Genomic DNA, 7,616 nt, shown 5'->3' with positions numbered 1-7,616 from the left:
AATGTGCAATTGGACGAGTTTAAGTAGGGCACCTGGACTTCCACTTGAGCCCATGGGAAAGTCAACTGGCTCCCTGGCCTGTGCCAGGCGGTGGAGGTGTGTAGAGATGGGGGCGTTGTCAAGCACCAGTTTGTGAATTGAGGATGGAGCAGTTAAAGTAAGTCATAAGGCCGTACACACGCTGGGGATTTTGTTAACGACGCTTCTGTGTCTTGGTGAGGCAAAGCTAATAGAGAGAAAGACAAAAGTCACAAGGCTGAAAATTGAGCAGTGAGGAGCCATGTGTGTGTCTCCATGTGTGCAAATAGTCAAGGATTGTAAAGGAAAAATAAAAATCCTTACAATTCTGTGTAGATGTTAAGTATCGTTGTTCGTGAAAATCCCAGGAGATCAACAGCTTCTGAAATACCCAGACCAGCCTTTCTGGCATCAACAACATTCACTCAATCATAAGCATCACTGATTCTGATGTTTGTCTTATATCCGCTTACACTTTTGCTGCTGCTACAGTATGTGATTGGCTGACTGCAAAATTGCATAATTTTAAATAGCACATACACTATATGCAGTAAGATACAAATAAATTACTTGCTTGCTGCATGTTTGTGTGTAATATGTATGTTTGGGTGGTGGTTCTGTAATATCCATAACCACAAACCTGCTGAGCGGACATAAAGAACATAAATGGTGAGGTTTAAGGCGAACATACCAAAGACACAAAGCAGGTCAAGCATCAAGTACTTGACAGGCAAGAAACCACCTGTGTGTCATCACATCCTCTCTCTCTCTCTCTCTCTCTCTCTCTTTCTCACACACAAACACACACACACACATACAGTCTTTATCTACAATTTTTTCCCACATTCACACAAACACATACATTCTCCCAACCCCTTAGCGTGAGAACAGGATGGGCATCTTGGTGCATATGTGCTTGCCTAAGGCACTGGGGCACGGATCTGGGTCAGAGCCGTAAATCCTGTGTGGTCCATCAGGACAAGCAACCATTCTAGTTTTGTAAACCTAGAGACAAGTCAGGTTTGATAGATTACTATAACAGCAGGCATGCAAAATATTAAAGTTAATAATGAATGTCATGAGTCAGGTTAATGGGTTGTCTGGTCTTGATCTCATTCCAGGGGAATGTGTGGATGTCACTTCATTTCTGCCACCTCCTGGCAAACCTTAATAACTACATGTACTCTACCTAGAACTTATTTGAAGAACTGTGTCTCTGTGGCATGGTTAGAAAAGCACTGGAGTATTGGCACAGCCAATAAAGAAAGTGATCAAATGATGAAAATAACTCAATAATGCCCAAAATTGTTTCCCTCCTAGATGATCCTGAATAGTCCTGTCTGACTACCTACTTTTCCCCCCCTTTAGAAAGAATGGTGAATGAAAATCAGAATGTGCTTAAATAATATTTGTCTACAATATTAATTATTAAACAAATGAATGAACGCATGTAGATTAATTCACTTCCTTTGATTCAGTTACTGCTTTATCCTATTCAGGATTTTGGTGGATCTAGTTCATCACATTGCCCATGCACACATTTCTCTTTTAATTAATCACTATAAGGAGCAACATACAACATATTTTTGGACAGCTGCTTTTGTACAGCTCCTTTTAATAAATATTGATTGTTAAAAGCATTATATAAATAAGAATTTAAGCAAATGAAAACGTTGAACTGGGAACAAACCCATGCAGACACAGGAACCACATGCATAAGATAATATAAAATTGTGCAACTTACAGTATATTAGTTGCTAGATTAAAATAAGCATGCACAAAAAAAATCTATCACCATAATCAAAGTGAGGATATTATAAATATCTGGTGAATAAGCCACAGGCAGTGTCCATGTCTCTTTCTGCCCCTGTCTTATTCTCAGGGGTCTATTGATTTGGATGCAGATGATGTGTTTTCCCCCTCCCCCCCTACACAGTACTTCTCTGACATGCCCCATGCATCAGTACAAACAGCTGACCCTTTCCTATTTGCATCAAAGCACATTAGGACGGAAATCACACAGCATAACCTTTTTAGCTTTAATATGTTACTAAATAGTTTTGTAGAATATTTATGCTGTTATGGAGTCTTTAGATCTATGGAGCATAGATATGTAACCAAAGAGCAGTTTAAAGTTGACTCCCTCTAGTGGCCACATTAGTTAATTGCCCATCAGTTACTACTACTACTACTGTACTACTACCACCACCAAGGGAATAACTTTGAGCTAAACATTTGGGGATTGAGATTTTCACCCATTTAGGGGTGTCCAAGCAGGCGGGAGATTTTTTATTGTTGTTGTTGTTGTTGTTGTTATTATTTTTACAAATTGGGAATCTTATTCTTTACATTGAGTTAAGAAAGCCAAGCACTTTATCGGGTTTCATAATAGTCTATTTAATTCAGCGTTATGAAATGATATGTAGGTATGTCCCTAGGTTTTCCTTTATTATAAATGTGATTACTTGATTTTATTTATCAACAGATATGAGTGGAGCAGATCTTGCATTGTCCACTTTCTGTCAAGCAAACAAACCAACTAACTAACCAACGAAACAAATAAAGAAACAAATGTGGTAATGTATTGTCTTCCCCTGATTTTGTCTCCTGAACATACAGTATCATGGACTGCCCCTGAGACGTGTTCAGCCAGCTGAGTCTATTTGAAATGATTCTTATACTGCCTCACACGGCTGCGTAACACACTCAGAAAACTGCTATCCATCTGCATGCATGTGTTTACAGAAAGTCATACTTGTCTTCTATCATCATGATTGATAGGGAAGAGAGCGTATAACATCCCTCCCACTCAGAAAGCATGGCTAGTAGGCCAAATGGCACTTTTTTGTGGCACCACTTACAATGTACCATGAAATTTAATGCATTTATTTATGTTCAAATGTGCAAATTTGCCGTTATTATGGGAGACATAAAGAGAGACAGAGAGACACACAGGCAGATTAGAAAACATTTTGTCAGCTGCTGCCGTGTGAAAATCTAAGATCAAGGTATGAATAGAGAGAATGAACACAAAAAGATTGGTGGGCATTATTAAGCACTCACTGCCTTTCTCCTTATTCAGAGCAAAATCCCCAGGGTTAAATAAACACCCACAGACTGAATTTATCTCCACATGGATTTATTTTGTGTCCAGCTGGACATAAATAAACACTGTAGGGTGTTTTTTGTTTTTTGCATGCATGCATGCGTGCTATTGTAAGCAAGATGCAGCCCTTCTATGGAAGAGCTGATGGTGCTGTTTTAGTTAGGACCCTATGTCGCTGCGCCATGCTTGAATAGTTCTGCTAATGCCTCAGGTTCATCACGCCATCCCATTTTGGCCAGCATAATGTGAGGCATGGTCGCAACATCTGTTGCATCTCCAGCTGGAGTACCTCAATCTTTTTCAGGTTCTGGAGCACATGCTGAACCTCCTGCAGTGCCTGAAGCAGGGCCTAGAGCGCCCCTCATGCTCGGAGGCAAGTGTATTGATGAACTCAGAGAATGGTGAGGACTACGTAGGCTGTATCTTGTTCACTCTTCCTGAGTTTTGGGATTAGTGTAAAAAGATAAATCGTATGAGGAAGGATGAAGATAGGGGTTGGGTGTAAGTTGTCTTTTATTTATTATCTTTTTTAGCACTTGTAGTGAATTCATAAGTCTGGGACTCGGTGGCTCATACACACACTCGGAGTGCTAGAAGTAGCAGCACACTCTGTTCTCTATTGCTTCCAACTCATTGCAACAGACAAATATTAATTAGACACATCCTCTTGCTCCCTTCGAAGAGCCTCTACAGCCTGACCATGGTTATATCATATATTTTCGTAAATATTTTTTTTAAATGTTAAAGATTTCCACAAAAGTTAACTTTTCCTGTTTTTCCTGCATGTGACTTTTTTCTGACTTCCCTGGACACACATGGTACACTTGGTGGTAGATGTCATCACCTGTACACCCTACAGTGACATTGTAGTCATGAGAAGAATTTCATCTTTATTGGCATTACATGTAATTTTTGCAAAAAGTCTGCACCGTGTCTTTCAACACACACTGGTGGTGTAACCATGATAACAAAAATGGACGTCACATATTGAAACATTAGTGGTAAATCTATAATATTTTCAAATTCTCATTTCCTAATATTTTGCTTATTTTTCTCCTTTGTTCATCTTGAGGATTTTTTTTTTTTTTTTTTTACTTTTTTGTCTTTCATTTTCAGATCAGTCTCTGTACCCATAGTGGAATTTTTTTTTTGATTAAGCCACACTGTGACATATAAATGATTCAAGCATATAAAACATCCACGGCATTACCCAGTAGGTAACAGGTATCGATAATGACTGATGATCGGGCTAGTAATTAGTATACTGGTAATGCTGAATGCTGAGGGGTTGGAACAGACGAGAGGGGAAATGGGGTTGCTGCTGCAGTTGTTACATAAACAGTTTTTAAATTGTATCTTTTCAAAATGTGCCAAGAAAATATCCCCACACCATTACACCATTACCAGCAGGCACCATGTTTTCATGTTGTTTACACCGAATTCTGAATGGTTTGAAAAAGAGAAAATGTTCAGTGAGTGATAGCTCTCAGACAGAAAAAGCTTTGCCAGAGGTTTGAAGTCATGTTTTACTTACATTTAACACATTTTTTTAAATGCTATGTCTATTAAAACAAAATTTTAAAAACTGAAGTGTAAATTTTAAAAAGGATTCTATAATTAATGTGGATATTTTCTGATTACTAGAACCCACTACAAAACTATAGTTTTCCATTAAGCTTCTCTAAGCTTTGCTTATCTTTCTGTTGTCAAACGCATGTAGCACAATCAATCTTAAAACAATGAATGTAATACCAATGTAATCTGTACACAGTCTTTTGAAGCATGCCAAAACCTCAGCAATATTGTCTGCACTTACTTGGCATCCTTTCAAGCACCAATTCTTTTGGGCTTTTATCAGACATGTAAGTGCTTGCAACGGCTCTAAGAAACCTAGCTCAGCCCATAGAGAAAAATTCTATGACCCATTGGATATCGGGATGGAAAGGCTATATTTTAGAGTGGAGTATTGCTGTGAGTTGCTGGAGCGATAAATCAACAGCACTGCAGTAGCAGCAGTGTTATTGATTCACTGCCATTCACTTTTCTGCACACCATATCAGATTTCAAACAAGCTGTTTGAAGATTATTTTATAACGAATATAATATAGTGGAACCTTGGATTACGAGCATAATTTGTTCTGGAAGTGGGCTTGTGTTCCAAAACACAATGGTAAACCAAATTGGAATTTTCCATAAGTAATAATGGAAACCAAATTATTCGTTCCACAGTTTTAAAAAATACATAAAAATAATTAACACAGAATATAAAGTAAAATAAAATAAATATAAATTAATCCCGACAGATAAGTGTTTCCGTTTGTGCACACAGGCGCGGTGTTTGTGTGTATGTGAAGCTAAAGTAAGGAGCACACGATCTTACATTTGAAGACAAGTACTTTTGCACTTTATTTAAGTGGAAATGTAAATGCAGGATTTCTACTGTACTATCTTTACTCTCGATTCTGTCTATTACACTGTATAGGATTTGTAAATGACCAATTTTATTCACCAATGTTAATATGTTACTAAAACAGTGGGAAAGATTAGCATATACACTTGCATATTTCATAGCTGTATTTGGGGTTTAATCATATTTGTCTCTCCACTAAACTGACTGGTGTCAGGTCTATGGAATTGACCCTGGCAGGATATGAACTGCAGGCAATGTCTGCGGATTATGTCATTTGCTGCATCCCAAATACAGTCTCTAAAAGAGGTATTAGAATATATTTTTTTAAATAATAAACTTTGAATCTTCTTTGCTGTCAATCCGCCCACTGTTGTGTGGATGTTGCTCATCACGATCCAAACTCTCACGGTAAGAGTGACCTCAATTGTGAAGTACGTATGTGCCATGCCCTGAGTAATACTGAGTCTAAACATTCATTTGAAATAGCGGCATAGGCTCCTTCTCATGGATGCTCCTTCCTGCTTAGATCTCTAATCTTGTTATCTAATGCCACAAGTGCTGATTCATTTGTTTCCGATCAGATGTACTTCGCCACTATCAGATCTACTGCACATTTATTAATCCTTGTGTGGTGTGATTTTTTTTTCTACATTTTTCATTTATTTTGACTTTAACAGGTTACACCTGGATATGATCTAAGCATTCAGCTTTCATTCTCAGTAAAAAAAGACACGAAATTCTACCTTTGCTTTTCACTAATGTGGCGTCCCTTAAATATTCTTAATGCATAGAATAAATCATAACTGTAAAATGTAATAGCCTATTTATTTGTTTTATCTTTTTTACATGTACACTATAACATGTCAAGTCAATACATTTACTTACTCATCGTCTATACCAATTTATTTTGTATACAGGGTTGCAGGGGAACTTTGGGCACTTTGGGAATGCCAACTACCTTAATCTGTCAACTACCCTAATCTGTTGAAGAAACCAGAGCACCCAGAGGAAACCCACCCAGAACAGGGAGAACATGTAAACTCCATACACTCCATTAAGCCATCGTGTTGCTGCAAGTCAATACAGTTAAATCCCATCATGTTTGCTTAACAGAGATAAGATTTAAATTGAAACCCATCCACTGTCACAACTGTGCTGGCTGTTATAATCTATTAAGTCTAGGGTGAAAAACAACACTGTATAAGAGAGATAAATATTGAAGTTTCAAGATTCAAGATACAAGAGACTTTATTTGCCATTTGTACACATACTGACAGTATGGGTACATTGGATTTTTTCTCCGAGTCAGTGATAAGAAAAGATAGATTAAGTAAAATGAGAATATACTGTAATACAAGAAAATACAAGAATAAATAGAAAAACTAACAATACAAAATTATAACAATTATCTATTGCACTGTGATATGCACAAAACATGATGCCCAGATATTGAACAATTGTACTTCAAATTTACAAATTGCATGTCATAAGGTTTAATAGATAAATAAATAGATAGATATACTTTATTGATCCCCGGAGGGAAATTATTGCAGCAGTTTAGTTTTTATAATGCACTTTGTTCTTGTTGATAAATAGGTGGAGGTTGAGCTCGATACCTGATACATGTACTCTGGTTATAGTAGCGGGTCTCTATATGACAGAAATAAAAAAGAGACAGATACATGTACAGTACACTGATTATAGCAGCAGTTCTCTGTATGACAGAGATAAAAATAAAACTTACAGGGGTGAGACAGGCACCTTGTTTTTTTTGCCATCAGTCTGACTGTGGCTTGAAAGACAGTTAAAGAAACATGCCTTGTGTGTGATTATAATGTCCAGTCTTCAGTGTCAAAAGGATTCAACCTTGGAGGCGGGAAGTATAGTACTTTTTTTTTAGAATGTTGGAGCCTAGATAAAGGACAATAAGTGACTTTCTTGCAGCTAAAATTGCAATATTTTTACCATTAGCTAAAACATGATGTGAGTTACTATGTTGCATAAAACCAAGTTTAACACTGTACAAGTACAAAGTTCTGTAGCCTATTTACACAGCCGACATAACAGCTAAAAATATCTCAA

The sequence above is a fragment of the Clarias gariepinus genome, chromosome 16 (assembly GCF_024256425.1).
Source record: "Clarias gariepinus isolate MV-2021 ecotype Netherlands chromosome 16, CGAR_prim_01v2, whole genome shotgun sequence".
Lineage (NCBI taxonomy): Eukaryota > Metazoa > Chordata > Actinopteri > Siluriformes > Clariidae > Clarias > Clarias gariepinus.
The sequence above is the reverse complement of the archived record's forward strand: the minus strand, read 5'-3'. Positions refer to the sequence as shown.